This window comes from Borostomias antarcticus, assembly GCF_949987555.1.
Source record: "Borostomias antarcticus genome assembly, chromosome: 20".
In the NCBI taxonomy this organism is placed as follows: Eukaryota; Metazoa; Chordata; class Actinopteri; order Stomiiformes; family Stomiidae; genus Borostomias; species Borostomias antarcticus.
Genome location: NC_140253.1, coordinates 11,458,085 through 11,476,322, shown reverse-complemented (window position 1 = coordinate 11,476,322; position 18,238 = coordinate 11,458,085).

Below are 18,238 nucleotides of genomic sequence, written 5' to 3'. Positions count from 1 at the left end.
CTCTAAGTCTCAGTGACCCCACGTTAACTCTTGATTAAGATGTCAAGCTTATGTAATAACACAGTCTTTCGATGTACATTCAGCTTTTCCATGTCCTGTCCTGCCAGGTCAAGGAGGCTGAAGGCACAATCCAACCTGGACCTTTGGCTGTGTGGAAAGCGGACGAGCTTGACGGTCTCCTGGAAGAGTTTGACAAGAAAATTTTCCATCATGAGCCCTCCAAACCAAGCCAAAGCCAAAGTCCCCCTGGTGGAGCCACACAACGTGGCAGAGGTGACTAGGCTGGTCCACTTGGCCAGCGAGGAGATGTGGAGGGGCTGCCAGCTGGGCCAGGGACCCCGCGTCCTCACTGATTCCATGAAGCTGCACGTCCCCCTGGGCATCTACCCAGAGGGCGAGGACCTGGAGACCAGCAGCAAGCGCAGCTACCGTATTGTATGATGACAAGTCATGACTCAAAAGTAGCCCAAGGACAGTGTAAAATGCAACTGTAGTACATTAAAGGTTATGTTAAAGGGTTTGCGAGGAGGTTTCTCTTTGTAGTTGTGACAGTGACATTGTAAGTCATTTTTCTGTTTTCTCTGAAGGCTGTGTTTGACTTCACCTGGGAGATCCTGAAGGACATCTACCCAGAGGGAAATGTACCCACAAAGCCATGGGAGAAGCCTGTGCCCAAGCAGCGCATGTATAAGTGCAACATCTGCAACTTCAACAACCTGCAAGAGGTTCAGGTAAGACGGCAGATACATTCCTTTCTTTACTGCTCTCTTTGTTTCTGTCTATCAGTGTTGATCTCTCTCCTTCTCCCATTTTAACAGATTTGCCATGCATATTAATTTCTATCTAAGCCTTTCTCTCTTTCCTTCTTTTTTCTTTCTTGAAGGATTTAATTACTGAGGAGGTCCTGATAGCATTCGGGCTGAAGAAGGTTGAAGTTGATTTATCCAAAAAGTGCATTGTGGATGATAAAAGGGAGGTGCCATATGAGACAGTAGAGGAGAGGGCCACGCCTGTCTCTGCTAATCTCCTTGCACCATCGGCTGTCCCTGCACCTGCTCATGCCTTGGCCAGTGGAGCGATGGGGGAGTACAAACGTAAGATAAAACTGGCAGACGACCTTTTAGAGTACCTACTAAAAGACACTGTCGGGGCCCTGAACAAAGTCTGGGAGAAGAAAGCCAATGACCAGGCCAACGACCAAGCCACTGGTGAAACCCCAAAATAGGCTTAAATGGCCATTGCACACAAAAAATATATTTCTAAGCATCTCTATTTATTAAATCTATTTTACTCTGCATCCTTACTTTTGTATTCAATATCAAAAAATGTTTTCATTATTTCTTGAAAGATTTAGATTTGTGTAAGATTGTTTACTGAGTAAAGTTGACATGTGTGCTGTACAGGTCGCATCAATTTCTCACCAGGGAGGTAACAATTGAAGAAAGAACAGTAATACTGGGCTGTTAGAAACATGTTTGGCATTCTGAAAGGAAATGCTGAATTCTTTGTCTAGTACCAGTCACCAAGCTTCCTCTGACAATACAAACTTCATGCCTGAGGTCTTCATCCATTCACAGAATTTGTTTCCAACAAAAAAAAAAAAAAGGAGAAATAGTGTTTAATCAAGTATTTGATTTTATGCTAAAATGCAAAGGACATAACAGGATTTGAGAATACATCCCAGATAGAGTGAACAAAATGTTCCACTGCAAGCAATTATGTACAAGGATGAAAATCAATGAACACACTCTAAAGATTTCAACAGGTTTCAATAGTAAGTCTGGCTCTTCTTTTCTTTTTTCAACTACACAAGGTGACGATCCCACAAACAGTTTTAATAACCACTCTATGCACATATTCAAAGGTTGACCATTAGTGCATGAAGGACCGCTGTGCCCATTATTTAATTATCTCTAATTTTCATTAGGACCTATTGAGAAAAAAAAAATTCCAATTGATTTTTGGGGAAAAAAGTACTGCCTAACATTTACATGTGAAATTGAACAAAAGAAACCCACAACATCCCCAGTGCCTAGTAATGAATAAAAGTTTGATTGTACCATCCATAATTCACGTCAGTGCTATTTAGCAAATAATCAGAATCCATGTTGAACAGAACAATTGTCTTGCTTGCAGCTTAAAGAATGATTCATTTGCCACACACTTCAGGCAAAAGTATCTATCAAGCCGCGGACATGTCAGTCACTCAATTTCTGCTTTATAGTATATAGTATATACAAACAAACTGATTTTGGTTAGTGAGAATATTAACATATTGATTCAGTTTGTGGTTGCTCACATCATTTCCAGTGTCAGTTCTTTCAACAACACTACATTCTTTTTGATTGATAGATGCCTCTACTCAAAGGTGTTATTTGTTGAAGGGTAAACAGGCAGGTAATATGACTGTGGAGCAGGTTGGACCGGTCAAGGGCTCCGCTACCTCTCCCTCCAACTCTGTCCATGTTCCTTTCTCCGGGCTGTAGCAGATGGTGGAAGACTTGTAGGCTCCCTGCGACACAGCACACAGCCAGTTGTCAATATCATAATGTCATCGACCGTGACTTTAAATTGCTAAATACGGTCTCTCCTTAAAACCTGTTAAGGCTGTTTTGAAATCTCTCAATGCTCTAGCCAACTACAATGCATGGTGCAGGTTTAATGCTAAGACACAAATAGACCAGTCTGAACACACTGGAACGAGCACAAACAAGCACAAAATGTTCAACTAATATTCTGTGGGTAAGGCAAGGCAAGGCAAGTTTATTTGTAGAGCGCATTTCAGCAACAACACAATTCAAAGTGCTTTACATGAGACATTAAAAGCATCAAGACAAAGTGCAAGAAACACATAACAGGTAATATAAAATGAAATATAAAAAAGGACATTTAAAACAAAATGCAGGAAAAGTAAAATACAGGAATAAAAATTACAGAGCAGTGTATGAATGAAGAATTATTTGATTTAATAAAAAGCAGCGGCAAAAAGAAAAGACTTCAGTCTTAATTTAAAAGAACTGAGAGTTGCAGCAGACCTGCAGTTTTCTGGAAGTTTTTTCCAGATATGTGGAGCATATCCATGTTTTGTTTTAACTCTGGGGACAGAAAGCAGGTCTGTGCCAAACGACCTGAGAGGTCTGGATGGTTCATAGCGTATGAGCAGATCAGAAATATATTTTGGCCCTAAAGCATTCAGTGCTTTATAAACCAACAGCAGTATTTTCAAGTCAATTCTTTGACAGACAGGAAGCCAGTGTAAAGACTGTGCACTGTGCCAGAAATTCCCAGCCAGTTTTCCAGTCAGCCTAGTAATATGTTGTGGTCAACAGTGTCAAATGCAGCGCTGAGATCCAGTAATACTTAAAGGTGCTCTGTTCGATTTACTGCACTTTTTGTAAAAATAAAAATCAATAAAAAATCAATATATGCAATAAATAGGTCCAGGGGAGTCATAACTATATGTACAGAAAATATAACCAAAGCCCAAAGGTGTAGTGCCTGTGGAGCAAATGCAGAATTTATTTTTATTATGAGCGAAGCCGGCCCGGCGCTGAGCCCCACCCCCTGAACGGCACCGTATGGAGTGAAAACGCCCACTTGTTTATATCTGATACGCTGCACCACTGCCCCATCTATTGGCCGAAAAAAATCGAACTGAGCACCTTTAACAATGGTGCCCCTCTAGACACCCCCCAGTAGAAACACTCCAGTGGATTGTCACTCTGATTCCGATGGAGGACTGCTATCTGGGAAAAGGTTGGAGTGAAAGGATGAACGTGTGTAGGTTTGGGATATCAATCAATCAATCAATCAAAGCTTTATTTATATAGCGCATTTCATACCCAGAGGCAACACAATGCGCTTTACAGAGAACAAGGGAGGTGGGCATACGACCCACTCTCTACATATTCCAGAGGGAAGCAAAAAAACAGTAATCACCCGGGGGCCAGATAAGTGAGCTGTAAAAATTCTTCCCTGACCCCTCTCAACAAGGCGATCGAGCAAGCTCCAGGAGTATGTTTGTCTACCGGCTAAGAACATTTATGAAGCAATACATTGCATTGAATTACATTTCAGAGTGAGAGAGGCTAAAAACATCATAGGGGAGAGAATATTCTACGGACATGCTACATCATCCATAATAGACACAGAGGGTATCTATCGGACTTCGTGAGGTCTGCTGGTGACAGTGGGGCATCCACTGAACCTGGTTAGAAGATAGGAGGGAGAGAGAGAGGCACCAGGGAGAGGGAAGGCAGAGCAGGGTTAGTAGCACATAGAGTCATTCAGACCACACAGATATTGAAACAGGCGACCTGGGGCAGGCTCCTGGAATATATTTGTCTAATGGCTAAGAACATTTAAAGAACAGTAAATAATAGTAAATTAAGTTTAAATAAAGTTTTCGGAGCTAGAAAGGCTAAGAGCAAGAAAGGCTAAGAGCATCAGGTCCAGGCCAAAGCCGGATGTGGACTGATGTGTGTCTTGTGTGTACATGTGTGTGTGTGTACTAAATACTACGATATCCACAGCTCCGCAGCTGACACTGGACCTGGTTAGAGGATAGGAGGGAGAGAGAGAGACACTAGGGGAGACAGAAAAACGGTTAGTAGCACACTGAGCCATTGAAGCAACACAACAGTCAGAACAAGCCTGTTTCAGGATAACCAGCTTCTGTACGCTACATGATATACATACATTGCATAGCAGGACAAGTATCAATGTATACAGAGGGTTCACAGGTAGGTTTGAGGCTGCCTTTCTGAATCTCAGGGTCTTAGCTAGTGATTGTAGGCTAGGTCGAAAAGGTACGTCTTGAGGTCTCGCTTGAAGACCTCCGTTGTTTCAGCCCTTCTTAGGCACTCCGGTAGGGTGTTCCAGAGGTTGGGGGCATAGAAACTAAAAGCTGCCTCTCCATGTTTCTTGGTCCTGGCTTTTGGAACTGTTAAAAGTTCAGTGCCTGAGGATCTAAGTGGTCTGTTTGGCATGTACTTAACAAGCATGTCTGAAATATATTCTGGTGAGTGACTGTGGAGAGATTTATAGACTAGTAATAGTATTTTAAAGTCTATTCTAGAGTTGACTGGTAACCAGTGTAGTGATTTTAGCGCTGGTGATATAGTCCCATAAAATCATCCCCATCGGCTACCCAGATCTCCCGGGTGGGAGTCCAATACTTTCACCGCTACTCTACTTGTGCAGTGGAGATCGGCGGGTTGCTTTTGGTGTCCTACTTTATTTTGGTGTGCTGGGACCTGGGTTTCCGTTAGCCGGTAATTACCGGTTTTTGTCCTGAAAAATCCGTTGAAGTCCGATATATTAAAATCTCTCCGGTCATAATGTCCGGAGAAATAATTCCCCATAATTGTATTAGGCCTACAATAGGCTAAAATTACATTTCCATATATTATGATTCCTTTTGAATAAAAAAAAAAGTGGGCCTATGCAATGAAAAAACAGCCGTAAGATAAATCTGCCTATAGGCTAGCGGGTCACCAAGCGAGAGGGAGCCTGATCGAGGTACGGAGCTTGAGGCGAAAATGGAAATGCCTATTAATATCGAATGGAAATTAGCCTATGCACGTTGTATGTTCTTACACTTTATTTAAGTAGGCTACAGTATATTTATTTTCAGAGTTTTGTTCTATTTTAGCCTATCTGATAAAAGGCCGAAATTAGACTATAGGCCTAGCCTATGAATTCCAATCAGCGCAGCCGCAGGCCTTAAATTAAAATGTTACGAGAAGCCTAGTTGCCTAACCTCTTGCTCTTTTAAATAAAATGTTATATAACTAGACATGTATTGTGTCATTTCTGTATTTAGTCCAGCCCGCCTATCAGTTGTTTCTCAACAGTTATGTCCTACTCATCATCATAGCCTACTGCGATGTCCGTGGATAATGACGCTGTTTTATTGATAAAAAGAGTAAGCTAAAACTGGAAAGAGAAATTAGTAAACACATATTAGCCTACTGTCGCGAATCCCAAACCAATTAGCCTGCATCCTCAAATCCGATTCATGCAATTGAAATAAACATTAATGTTCTAGGCTACAGTCGCAATTCAAAGGTGACTATTTTTGTGGCTGTGCAATTACATAGGCTATAGGCCTAGCGCGTGGAATCATGACAGCCTATCACACATTTAATCATACGGATGCGAAATAAGACAATAAATGCCATATATAAGCTACACAACGGCCAATCACCGTGACAAACACCTATAATAGGCCTAATATTATATTAGAATATAATGACCGGAATTTCTCCAGTTTGTCCGGAAAAGTCTAATCTTCCCGGACACATTGACCGGTACCGATTTTCTCTAACGGAAACCCTGGCTGGGACTACTGCCTCTTGTGGTGCCAACAGAGAAATGCAGGTCAACATTCAACGGAGTAAGGGAGTGAGGGAGGGAGTGACAACCCGACAAACGCTATCTATGGTTCTGGCTTCCAGCCATTCACAAAAATAGTTGGGTTTGTTCATTGTTCGGTTTGTGGTGTAAACCGCAGGTGATGATTTGTGGAGATCACGGACGACCAGTTTGACTTCCACACCTACTGCATGAGGAAGATGACGCTGCGCTCCTACGTGGACCTGCTGAGGCTGGAGGACGTGCTGCGCATGCACCCCTTCTACCACAAGGCGGCGCGCAGCGCCATCCAGATCTACCTCGGCCTGCACGACCACCCCCTCGCCGACGACAGCAAGGAGCTGCAGGCCGACACGGGTGTGCGTGTGTGTAGGTGGGGGGGGGGGGGGTAGCTGGAACAGAGTGTACAGGATGTAGGTTTGAGAGTTCTCTGTATGCGTGTGCAAAGTCTGACCACTAGATGGCATAGAGACAGTAGAGGAAAAAATAATGGGAACAACAGTAAAATATTTTGGTTTACAGACAAGACAAAAATCAATAACCATATCCATCTACTGTACAACATAGCAGCACATGCATCACAGCCACTACAAAGAGGGACTGGAGTCAATTTCTTCATTTAGTCCTGGGTATCCGGTGGCTAGATATCAAAAGTTTCTCTCTGCAACAGTATTTTCAGTCAGTCACCACCCTGAATATTTTTTTTGATGGTTTCTAGGTCTTCAACCATCAGGCTGTCTTGGTTCCTGTGATGTACATTATAAAAGTGCTATAATAGTTCAAATGGGCTTTTCTAAAGGCATTCTAGTGCTCAGAGTCACTGTCTTCCCATCATCAATTTGTCCAGCGTATGTAGAAGCAACCACAGGTACGAGGTAAGCACTACACAACAAACAGTTCATTTTGATGTCATACACCCTATGAGTTAAAATCACTATTGCTTACATACCTTTATATTATCACAATGGTTACATAAAGATATCAAATGCCGGCCACTGGATACCCACTGGATGTCTCTTGACTTCCGTCCTTTCTTGCTCTAGCACACACACACAAACAGTAAATGGACTGCACTTATATGCACTCGATACGGCACTGAAAGCGCTGAACAATGGCCTCTCATTCACCCATTCACACACACATTCCCACACCAATGGCGGTAGCTGCCATGCAAGGCGCTAACCTGCTCATTGGGAGCAATTTGGGGTTAGGTGTCTTGCTCAAGGACACTTCAACATGTGGACAGTCGGAGCTGGGATTCGAACCGCTGACCCTTCGATCACTGAGCTACAGCCGCCCCTAAGCGCGCGCACGCACGCACACGCACACACACACGCACACACACACGCACACACACACACCCTTATATTAAGGTTTTTATCGATTCCCCTATTACGGTATGTACATACTTGTATAACATATGACAACGTGTGTGTGTGTATGTGTGTGTGTATATATATATATATATATATATATATATATATATTATATTACATTAGTCATTTAGCAGACGCTTTTATCCAAAGCGACTAACAATAATTGCATTTAACGTAGGAAAAGCCAATGTACTACTACTTGCCAGAACTCACAAGTGCATCTTCTTTCTAAAACAAGTGACTAAGAGCATAATCTAGTGCTGAAGGCAAGTGCAAGTACAATACAATAAAATACAATATAATATATATATATATAATATATATGTAAAAATGTATATTATATAATATATATATATATATATATATATATATATATATATATATATATATAGACATACATACATACATAGACAAACAGAAAAAGGTGGTTTATTTGTCATATCGAGCTACAGCGCGAATATGGGATATGTAGGTGAGGATCAAATTGATAGAATTGACAGACTGTACGGATAGTAAATTGCCTGTTTGAGAACCTTTAAATGTCTAGCTGCGTACCTAGGTCTGGACTGAGGTGCAGAGGGACTTGTTGCCACTAGAGGGCGTCCTAATCCTTATCTTTCCAGAGAAGCAACCTGAGTGACCTTTTCTTTCTTTCTTTCTTTCTTTCTTTCTTTCTTTCTTTCTTTCTTTCTTTCTTTCTTTCTTTCTTTCTTTCTTTCTTTCTTTCTTTCTTTCTTTCTTTCTTTCTTTCTTTCTTTCTTTCTTTCTTTCTCCTGCAGCGGCCAAAATGATGGTGCACCTGGACGCTTCGGCGGAAGCCAAGGCTGTGGAGCTGGCCACTGCTCTAGACGAGTCTCTCAACAACAGATCCATTCAGGTGTGTGTGTCTGTGTGCGCGTGCGTGTGTGTGCTGGATCTACTCATATCCCATTCTAGTAAATTAATTACGTAAGGGATAATCAACGCGTAGTTGTGCGTTATACGGTTTTAAGGCACGACGTGGAGGCGAAGAACCACCTGACGCGTAGCAGAGGTTGGTTGCCTCCGCCAAGTGCCTTTACGATTAGCGGGTGAGATGATGAAATGAAAATATTCGGTTGCTATAAGTAGGCTAATGTAACCACTGTTTAGTCTATATCTTACTGTTAACTGTTGTTGCTGTAGGGCAGGGGCGCCCACACTTTTGGGCTTGTGAGCTACTTTTAAAATGACCAGCACAAAAGATCTACCACCCAAACCCCAGCCCTCCCGGCGGGCCCCCACCTCACGCCCCCGGAACCCCCGCCCTTCTGTCACTTGTCACTTAAAATTGGCTAGGTTTTAATTCATGTGTCATTCAAGTCATATCTTAAAAACAATTCCATTGCTGAAACCCCATTAAAAAATAACATACAACTGAAATAACAACATACAGCTATTGTTTCAAAAGCAATTATTATTAATTATTAATCAAGCTACCAATTACTTCACACTGGAAGTGGAACGTTAACTTTGTTGTATATTTGCCTTGCACAATCTTAACAGGTAACAGTTAGCTGGTCAGAACAGTGTCTTTAGCCGACTCAATCACACAGCACAATACACTCTGCTGACTTGCACTGAATCGATCAGCTAGGGTTGCGTAGTCCTCACTTTTTTGAGTTTCTGATTGATTTTGCTAGGCTATTATCAGCTATCAGCTACACATACAAGCCTAAACAATGATGAAATCAGCCCACACATGATTAAATTATTAAACCACTCAGCTAAACTGCAGGTCACACTTGTAATCTACAAAGTAGCAGGAGGAAAAAGTTGCTCATTTGGACAACAAAAGGTGACGTGCCTGCTTGCCTCCGCACACTCAACTTCAACGCGCGTCATCAAGTCACCTTTTTCATGGCTTTTCTTTTGAATGACTCAAGATCTACCAGCACAACTTCTGTGACCTACTGGGCACCCCTGGGTATTGGGCACCCCTGCTGTAGGGAGATGACCACAGCCCTAAACCCCTGTTCCCACCCCCCTTCCAGAGGCATATTATCATACACCCTCATACCTGTTTAGCATGCAGTTATGAGAAAAGAGAAACATCATAGCTGAGCTTGCCGATGTGTAAAAAGTAGCCATAACCAGCAATGGCTGGACAAGTATCACACAGGATCACTGTATTACAGTGACAGTCCACTATGTAAATGAAGGCCAACTGAGACAGAAACTTCGACCCAGGCAGTGTATGAGTCCCAAAGTGGTAGAGTAGTATCGATAAAAGTATCAATCAATATTGGTATCAATAAGAAATATCGGTATCGATACCGGTATCGATAAAATCCTAACGATACCCATCCCTACTGATATCCCATTATAGTAACTGAATTACTCATTGTTTAGATGTCATTGAGGAAGATGACATGGTGGATGATCTACTCATATTCAATGCCACTTGGCGGTCCTGAACCCATAACCACCCGTATCTTCGGGATGCTTTTCTTTTTTTGTGCAGCCAGCGCACCTAGGATAGCGTTTGTCCGGTTATTACTCCCTCCCTCCCTCCCTCCCTCCCTCCAGTCAATGTTGACCTGCATTTCCCTGTTGGCACCACAACAGTAGTCCCAGCACACCAAACAACACCAAAATCAACCTGCCGATGTCCACTGCAGAAATAGAGTAGCGGTGAAAGCATTGGACTCCCACCGGGGAAATGGGGGTTCAAGACCCGATGGGGATCATTTTATGGGACTATACCCCAAACCTCCAAATGTTCATCCTTTCACTTCGAGCTTTACCCCTTGCCTTATAGGTCAGATCCTGTCCCAACCCCAACCCTTATTCTAACCCTAACCCACACTAGGGACTGGAAGAAGGACACCAAAACCAAACTGTCGATCTCCACTCCACAAGTAGAGTAGGCAAGGCAAGTTTATTTATATAGCACATTTCAGCAACAAGGCAATTCAAAGTGCTTTACATGAGACATTAAAAGCATCAAGACAAAGTGCAACACGTAAAAGGTCATTTAATTTTATTTTCTGGAAGTTTGTTCCAGATGTGTGGAGCATAAACTGAATGCTGCTTCTCCATGTTTTGTTTTAACTCTGGGGACAGAAAGCAGGCCTATGCCAGACGATCAGAGAGGTCTGGATGGTTCATAACGTAGCAGCAGATCAGAAATATATTTTAGCCCTAAACCATTCAGTGATTTATAAACCAACAGCAGTATTTTAAAGTAAATTCTTTGACAGACAGGAAGCCAGTGTAAGGACCTCATAACTGGAGTGATGTGATCCACTTTCTTGGTCTTAGTGAGGACTCGAGCAGCAGTGTTCTGAATCAGCTGCAGCTGTCTGATCGTGTTTTAGAGAGAACTGTAAACACACCGTTACAGTAGTCGAGTCTACTGAAGATAAACGCATCGACAAGTTTTTCCAGATCCTGCTGAGACATAAATCATTTAATCCTTCTTCAGGTGATAGTACGCTGACTTTGTAATTGTCTGAATGTGACGGCTGAAATTCAGGTCTGAGTCCATGACTATACCAAGATTTCTGGCTTCGTTTGTGGTTTTTAGCATTACTGATTGGAGCTGAGCGCTGACTTTTAATCGTTCTTCTTTGGCTCCAAAGACAATTACTTCCATTTTATTTTTGTTTATTTGAAGAAAGTTCTGGCACATCCAATCGTTGATTTGTTCAATGCACTTACTCAGCGCTTGTATGGGATTATAGTCCCTTGGTGATATGGTGATATACATTTGTTTGTCGTCTGCATAGCTATGGTAGCATATTTTGTTGTTTTCCATAATTTGAGCTAGTGGGAGCATGTAAATGTTGAACAGACGAGGCCCCAGAATGGAGCCTTGGGGAACTCCACAGGACATTTTTGTCTGCCCAGATTTGTAATTGCCTATAGACACAAAGTAGTCTATAGACAATTCAAAGTGGTGAGAACATTGGACTCTCACCCAGGAGACTGGGTTTCAAGACCCGGTGGGGATGACTTTATGTTATCATCAGTGTAACTGCTTTAGCCACTGACCGCTACCATTAATGTTATGGAAGCTGCTGCTAGTTGTTGTGAGCTCATGAGCTAACTGGCTATCCCGCTCTTATTGTGCTGGATTAGCATTGGAAGCATTGGAACTGATGTGTCCAGGCGACAAGACCGATCTTAATTTATCAGACATTATTGCATTGCATTTCAATTCACAGCTATTTCAGTGGCATGACTAGCTTCCGTCCTACCAGTCCTGAACAGAAACAAGCCAGCCACGCACATAAGCCAGGCTGGACCTGGCCTGGTTCTAAATATCATATTGTATTTGAGATGAAAACAGCCAGGAACTGCAGCAGTGTGTTTGTTCACTGACACAGAACTTTGTTCATTTTGGAATCTTCTCCTTTTTTCAGTACAATAACAAGCACATGTTGTCAAACGCCTAAGAGGTAGCCTACCAAATATACAATGCAATAAAAGTGTTTTTTATTATTATTTTTATTATGCCAGTCTCCCTGTGCTTGTGATTCAAAGTTATTGTTATGCCCCAGGGAAGGGGGGGCACCCCTGAACAGAGAACCGGACCAGGGCAGCAGACCCAGAGAAGCAGACGGACACCAGTGTAACTCAAATAAGCCCGAAGGCGGTTTTAATAAATGTGATAAACAAAAGGTACAAAAAGGGGGATAACTAAGGTACTGCGGTGACCACACCGGGAGAAAAAGTAAACACCAAAACACAGACGGACTGCCACTTTAAGGTGGGGGGAATGTATGTGTGCGTGCGTGTGCATGGGATGTGAAATTAAGTGAATGGATGCGTGAGAGCAAATGGCTATGTGGAGGGATGTTGTCAGTGTGCGTGCGTTAGGCTACCGCGGGGACTGGCGAGCCGGAGAGATCCCCGTGGAGGAGCGTCAGGGGGAGAGGTCAGGTCCGAGGGGCACGAGGCGAGCGAGGAAAGGAGCCGGTGGAGAGGGGTAGTCCGGGAGCTGCGTTAGTGGCGCCGGCGCTGAGGCGGTAGGCAGGGCGAATCGCGGAGCGGGAGGGAGGCGCGGAGGGGAGCCGGGAGAGCCGAGTCACAGAGGGAGGCGCGGGACGAAGACGGGGTCTTGGAGGGGAAAACGGAGAGAGGGAAACGAGGAGTTAACAGGTAAAAGGAAAACAACAAAGGGCGTTCCATCAGCTGGGAGCTTCGCAAAAGAATTACCAAGATCTCAGTATAACCAAGCACTGAGCGGCGGGGCTGCTGGCTTCTTCTCTAGCCGACCGTGATGATTGCGGCAGGTGAGCCTGATTGGTAACAGGCTGCACCTGCCGTGGTCTCGGGCTTGTTCCCGGGAGTGACCCAGCGCTCGTTCGCCCCGGCCCTGGGTGAGGTGAGGCGGGGCCTGGGACCACAACAGTTATATTGAGACTGAACTTGATCTCAGTGATGGAATTGGAAAAAACACTTCATTTCAACCTGATGGTTTGTCTTTCAGCCATTGAGGATGGGTCTAGGGTTGGTGTGTGGTTGTGGTTGCTCGATCATACCATGGCTAGGAGAACCGTCGGGGCAGGCACATGCCTTTGTTGTTGTGTGGGTGAGGAGGATGGTGCTTCCCTGGACTTCCAGGGACGTCTTTCCTCCCTGCAGCTCTCGCGAGCACGTGACGCTATCAAATGAAGTGACCGAGCCGTTCAATTCAGCTGGAAGTTTGATGAGCTTCTACCTCCAGAGGGAATGAGCATCACCGCTGACAATGAGAGGAGCGCCGAGTAGGCTATCCTACAGGTTTTAACAACTGGCAAATCGCCGTGAGTATTGGGAGTTCTCTTTGTCATATATAGAAGCTATCCATTTAATCATTTAGGAGAGTCTACCGTGTGTTATTCCACCCGATATGGACTCTCTAGAGTTAGCCAATTCCCTGAGAAGCGACGACTCTCCTGTGCGGTCTCGGGTCGTTAAAATCATCGTGATCGGCGACTGCGGAGTTGGGAAGACCTGCCTCACTCACCGGTTCTGCGCCGGACAGTTCCTCGAAAGGACGGACTCGACCATCGGAGTCGATTTCCACGAGAGGGTAGTCCATATCGACGGCGAGAGAATCAAGGTAAAGGTAATTTCTTTCATTTTCCGTTGTCTGATAAATGAAACAGTTGATGCAAGTCACAGGCTATTTCGTTTAGTTCAGCTCAAGATGATTGCAGTAGCCTAGCCTACAATTAAAATTTAATTAGCCTAACTATTTGTTCCCCTATCCCATCCTCGCTGACCCGTCCAAATGTCTGCCGCGCTGTTTATGCTATCCCATCGGGTTACAGTTGAATAAGTAGGCTACTATCAAGCTGTCAGTAGCCTATGCTATTTGCAAAGTATCATACTTTGACCTAATGGTAACATAACATTTTTTTCTGATCAGAATGGTCAGAGGCGTATTAGTTCTATTTCCCCTCAACACCTCAGACTGAGGGAGCCATCTCCAAACTAAATACCAAATAGGCCTATGTCAGGGAGCGGCACATTTGTCAAAAGATCTATTTAAATGTAGTTTTTCTAATATTACCAACATGTCACACATGCCTGCTTCAGTGATGTGAAGTATTTAAAAGCAAAATAGCTTCATGCTACTCCTCGCAATGAAGTGAGAGAGTGAGTTTTGGTCTTCTTTTTCAAGGTGGTGGGTCCACCGCATTGAGGAAGTGTAGCCTGGTGAATAAGCTTTGTTTTGAGAAACAGAATACTTGTTCTATATGGAATCATATAGTTGACTTAATTCAAATGTTAATGCAAATTGGGATTTCATTTTCATTTTCCACTTTTACATGCATTCTTTTAGTCAATATTCAAAATCAAATGCAATCGTGTGATTTGCATTTTAATGTAGGGGAGAGATGGGGTCAAGTGTAACACGGGGTCAAGTGTAACACCCCAATTTCACCCAATCAGAAACAAGCTATTGTTATGTAACTCACTCTGCACATGCTTAGTTAAGTCCTCTGCCTGCCTGGAAGAAATCAGCTCATTTTTTAATGATCTTCAGATTTTATGACAAAAAGTCTGTTTTTGAGGTAAGAAAGTTACTTTTTAAATGTATTTTTTAACTACTGGCCTGAGTTTTTATTCCCATTAACCTAAAGTCATATCATTTTGATGCCTATTTTGTTAGCTAACAGCCAATATGACTATTAGTATATACTATTTATTGCTAACTCCTGCTAGCACAAGGAGGTTTTGTCAGGCTGACAGCCATTGGGTCAAGTGTAACAGGCTTTCAGCTATTCACAGCTTTCAGCCTATGCCCTTATATTTAATGAACCAAACATTATCAATGTTTTAGTAAATGGTCATTTACACTGTATGGAGTAGCTAGGCTAAAAATCACCTCAGAAATGTGTAATAACAGTGTAATAACAAATGTATATGTTTGATTTGGTGTTCCACTTGATTTGATTAATTAAGTTATGAAAGATGTTTACTTATGATGTTAACTTAATACAATGTTTTAATGATCTTATTTGTGGTTGTTTTGTAATGTGTTACACTTGACCCCACACCATGTTACACTTGACCCTACCCGTGGGGACAACTGTAACATCTGACTTCTCAAAAATAAATCAATATTGTACTCTTTATTTAGGCTAATTTATGGGGACTTTTACATGATATGACAAATGAATAGACATGTGTAACTATAATATAGCAAAACATGACTAATCTAGTTGAATTAGTCTCAAAGTAATCTGAAAAAGAGTAAAAAGTGTTACACTTGACCCCACTCTCCCCTACCTGGTATGCACATTCGCTGTCAATAATAAAATGATAATAAAAAGCCATTTGACATTTCATTTTCAAAGTAATCCACAGTAAGCCACACTTTGTTGCTGACAAAATTCAAATGTTCATTCTAATGCTCATTCTAGTCTATGCAATCCCACAATAGCATTTTCATTTTCCACTTTTGCCTGCATTATTCGAGACAATATGAAAATTCTTATGCAATAATGTGATTAGCATTTGCATTTTAATGTTCTACATTTAGAATGAACATTAGAATGAACATTTCAATTGTGTCAACTCCAAAGCGGACGTGTACTAGAACATGGAAATGCAAATGCTAATCACATTATTGCATAACAATTATCATATTGTCTCAAATAATGCAGGCAAAATTGGAAAATGAAAATGCTATTGTGGGATTGCATAGGTTAGAATGAACATATTAGTTAACTGAAATAAAGATAAAAACTAGGCTTTACAAAAAACGATAACGAACTAAAACTGTATTGTGTCTACAAAACTAAATAAATAGGCCCTTAACTAAAATTATAGAGAAAATGTCTTTAGTTTTAGTCTTTTCATTTCATACATAAGCCTAGTATTTTGGATGGATATGAAATCGATCCTCCAATTTTTATTTAGCTGTGTCCCAGCGCAGAAGTAACCTGACGTGCGCCAGATGGTTTGTCTCACATGGAGTGAAACAACGTGAGCTTGTGAGATCATTGTCTCATGAGGCTAAAAAAAACTACAACTAATAGGCTACTGAAACTAATAAAAACTAAACTAAAACTAAGCATTTTCAAAAAAATAAATAAAACTAAACTAGCAAACCTGCTTTGAATCCAGACCGCTGACGGGGGATTTTGACTGTGATTAGTGTGTGGGTGTGGAGATGCGTCTGTGCCGGTCCGTGTGTCAGCACTATCAACCCGTGTTGTGTCGAGTTCCGTTCCACCATCGAGATGTGTTCGAGAACACACTTGTAAATAGGCTACAGACAAATCTTTGATAGGTCTATCATCAGTCATAGCCTACTGAATGGAGTTGGGAAAAGATAGGAATTTGGACATCGAGGGGGAGACCTCTCGATGGTGAAATGGATAATAATAATAATAATAATAATAACAATCATCATCATCATCATCATCATTTTACATTACACTACATTAGTCATTTAGCTGACACTTTTATCCAAAGTGACTGACAATAATTGCATTTAACTAGGAAAAGCCAATGTACTTCTACTTAAAGAACTCACAAGTGCATCTCCTTTCTAAAGCAAGTGACTAAGAGCATAATCTAGTGCTGAAGACAAAGTGCAAGAATAGCAATCTCAAATACAATAGGTGCTTAAGAGGGAGGATCGTTGTAGTTCTTGAAGAGGTGAGTTTTTGAGCCTGCGACGAAAGATGGGCAGTGACTCTGATCATCATCATATCCCCCCTCCCTTCTCAAACCAGCTCCAGCTGTGGGATACGGCCGGCCAGGAGCGCTTCAGGAAGTCCATGGTGCAGCAGTACTACCGCAACGTGCACGCCGTGCTCTTCGTCTACGACGTCACCAGCCCCGCCTCCTTCCGGGCCCTGGACGCGATGGTAGAAGAGTGCCGCCAGAATACCCTTGGACAGAACATCCCCAGGTCAGTCATCATCATCATCATTACCATAGATGAATGTAGTATCAGTATCATCTTCACCATCCACAGAATCATAACCACCATAGTCAAACACATCCAAAATCAGCAATCTAAGGCCCCAGGTAGTCAAATGAATATTGGGAGGGGGGCAGGGGGGGTGTAATGATGCTATGTTGGTACCACTCTGAACATTCCAGTCACACGTTCTTGCTGAGCGGTTGGATACTAGTTGCTACTCCAGTCCTACCGCTGGTACACTTGGCAATTCTGTGGATAAAAATACCCTCACACTTATCAGTACAGGTCCCACATGGTTGTACAAACGTGTTTAGGGATCTTCTCTTTTTCTCTCAGCTTTCAGTCTCTCTCATTCATTTTCAATCTCTCTCTCTCTCTCTCTCTCACTCTCTCTCCCAGGTTCCTGGTGGGCAACAAGAGTGACCTCCGTGGTGGGCTGGGCGTTGGGCTGGACCAGGTGAGCAGGGAGAGGGCGCAGATGTTCGCCGACGCCCTCGGCATGACGCTGTTCGAGACCTCGGCCAAGAACCCGGACCACGGGGAGATCGGAGGAGGAGAAGGAGGAGGAGGAAAAGAAGGAGGAGGAGGAGGAGATGGGCTCGGAACCCAGCACCAGCAGGAGAGGGTGGAGGCGGTGTTCCAGGCCCTGGCCACCAGGGTGGTGAGACAGAGGAACCCCCCCGTAGCAACCGAAGTCCCCGGGGAAGGCATCAACGCCTCGTTTAAACTCCCGGCCAATAAGGGTCCGAAGAAGGACAGGCGGGCGTGCACCTGATGAGTAGGGCTGTTTATTTGCAAGAATCTGACAATATGATACGTATCCCAATACATGGATGATGATACGATATATTGCAATATATGAGGATACTATAAGCAAGGCAATATATGGTGATTTTCCCCCAAAAAACAATCTAGGCCTACTACTTTAAGAAAAACCCATAGCATAAAGAACACACAATGTGATGCATAAACAAAAACTGTTTATATATATATACAGTTTTTGTTTATGCATCACATTGTGTGTTCTTTATGCTATATATATATATGCAGTATATATATATATATATATATTGCAGTATATATGTTACGGTCA